The sequence below is a fragment of the Aplysia californica genome, unplaced genomic scaffold (genome assembly GCF_000002075.1).
Source record: "Aplysia californica isolate F4 #8 unplaced genomic scaffold, AplCal3.0 scaffold00446, whole genome shotgun sequence".
In the NCBI taxonomy this organism is placed as follows: domain Eukaryota; kingdom Metazoa; phylum Mollusca; class Gastropoda; order Aplysiida; family Aplysiidae; genus Aplysia; species Aplysia californica.
The window spans coordinates 326,191-328,690 of record NW_004797716.1 but is presented as its reverse complement, the minus strand read 5'-3'; the positions used below and the strand labels follow the sequence as shown (position 1 = coordinate 328,690).

General features: G+C 41.0%; 1 protein-coding gene across 1 annotated transcript in view; it reads right to left on the bottom strand.

The window, feature by feature from the left end:
* The window catches only part of LOC101856677, a 15,099-nt gene that overhangs the window by 6,407 nt on the left and 6,192 nt on the right, over window positions 1–2,500 (bottom strand). Inside the window, exon 3 of the mRNA XM_005105004.3 lies at window positions 228–937. The gene's annotated coding sequence lies outside the window, so the exon portion shown is untranslated. The remainder of the gene's footprint in view (window positions 1–227; window positions 938–2,500) is intronic.

Genomic DNA, 2,500 nt, shown 5'->3' with positions numbered 1-2,500 from the left:
AGATAGATAGATAGATAGATAGATAGATAGATAGATAGATAGATAGATAGATAGATAGATAGATAGACAGATAGATAGATAGATAGATAGATAGATAGATAATGTAAGAAAAAACAAATGGAAAGATGTTAGAACGAAATGGAAATATACAGAATTATCTACAAATAAATGCGACAAGTCTTAAAATTTAATGTGATGCTTGTGAGATTCTGAGAAAATAAGCTTACGTCTTTAAATCCGCTGAAGACAATCACCGAATCATTTGCTTGAATGAATGTCCCACTGAGATCAGAATTACCCTGGAACGAAACCGACTCGTTGAACTGCAGCGAGAAAGAGAGTGTCTGTGGCCGCCCAATCGTTATACCATCAACAGTGAGCGAAAGATTGGGCTCCCTGTCTCCTGGAAATCTCACCTGCACGTGTGTAGCACTCGACACAGCTATTATAAAAATAGTAGATGTAAAAGAATTGCCGGCTTCCTGGTGATTTGCCGGGGTTGAGATCAGATAACAGGTTTTCGCAGTTAAAGTGGAGTATATCCTCGATGAAGATGACAAAAGCCCTGAAGTTGTCAGAGTACGAATATAAACAATTTCTACCGGTCCGCTAGACGAAACAACAACGATTCGGGCTTCGTCCTGTCCCAACACTGGGGCAGAGTGTGACTGGTTGAAGACATGCTTTATCGACGGCGGAATTATCGGCGTTTGTATCAGAAAGTAGGTGACCCTGTCGTCATGTTGTTGCGGTTGGGAGCTGTAGGTCTCTGTGTGGACGTCCACCACCACGGCTGCAGACGTTGCTGACGTAATGAGAAGTGTGTGGTCAAGCTCAGCACTTCCGGTGGATAAAAACAAGGGGAATAAGTAAAGATAGATGTTTTGCCATGAAGGGCTTTGTGTCGTTTCGCTAGTAGATTGGTCATTGCTTGCAGCTGTGGAGAGAGGTATAAAACTTAATTTAAAAGTTGATTTTGTCGCTACTGTTTACCATGTTCATATTTTGTGTTTTAATGTTTTTACAGCTACTTGCATTTATGATGTCATTACAAGTACCTGTATCACTGAAGCTGTAGTGTTACTCCATTCGCTGCTGTATTGATGTTACGACAAGTAATGTAGCGGCTAGGCGCTTCACCGTCACACACAGACGACTCAAGTACGTTTCCCATTTAAAGAGAATATTTATTCAGTTTCTCGGTCTGCCTGTGGGAGCGTATACATATATATCAGCCCAAGTTGACTCCTGAAGGCAGGGTCTAAATCTACCACCTAAATGATCTAAATTGTGTCGACGGGGCTGTAAAACAACTACCCAAATAATGGCTACTTGTTTTATTGAAGGTAGCAAAGTTACTTGTGCTTATGATGTCATTGGTGTTATATTAAATTCTCGTACTATTGATATATAAAAAAATCAGTGTTGTCACTGCTGTAGTTGGCGCCAGTCATGACAGGGCAGAGGGAACACATCTTTTTAACCATGAAATGTGGAAGTTTGAGGGATGAATCCAAGTGGGATCAAAATTATTTTCGTTCATTCTTGCTAAAGTTTCTAATTTTCGTTTCAGCCTACAGTCTAAACGGCTACCGCTATGGTCAACACTTAAAAATTATCTGCATTGATTGTGGTAAGTTGGACGTTCCACTTCTCGGTAAGCATGGCTGCAATTAATATTGGAGTTCATGAGCAGATATTTCTGCCACTGCTGTTGAATTTCTATTGCTAACATTTCTGGTATTGGTGTTTAAGTTCTATAGCAAACATTTCTTTAAGTGGTGACGGAGTATTTCAGCAAACATGATTGCTTGTGATGTTGAACTTGACCATAAGTGCAGAGAGACTAAGTCACTTTGAATGCGTGCTCACAAACGCCTTTGAAGTCAACAATAGCGGTATTGTTTGCACACTTGTAGGGGGTCATTAGTTGACTTGCACTAATTGCACGCAATGCTTTCCTGCTATCAAACAATTCTCTGGTTTGTTTGAAAGAAAAGGGGCAAATGGAAGTCTGAGAGACATGAGTTCACAGTCCAAGTGCTAAAGAATAAAGAATGTATTGTTCACTTATTTGCTAGCTGGTAAAACAAAAGTCTATCCTGCCCCTCTCTCTCTCTCTCTCTCTCTCTCTCTCTCTCTCTCTCTCTCTCTCCCGCATTAATTTTGGTCTCGTCTGTCTGCCTGTCCACAATAATGAGGGGGAAAAAACCAACAGGTTGAAAAAGAAGGAACGGAACCAAGAGAAACGAGGAAAAAATAAATGACCCAGCAAATCATACTAAATTGAAGGAATTCCTGTTTGCGCTCTCTGGGAAGAGAGAGTTCCTTACAAATGAATTGTAGCGTCCTTGACCCCTGCGGCCTCACAAATTTTCCCCTGCCAAATTCTCTGCTTGAGTAGTCTCCCATTCCTTATGACGTCTTCTCCAGTTACTCCTCTTCCCTACTCACCCCATTTCTTCTTCTTCTGTCTTACTAGTTTTTCAGTTTCTCCCCC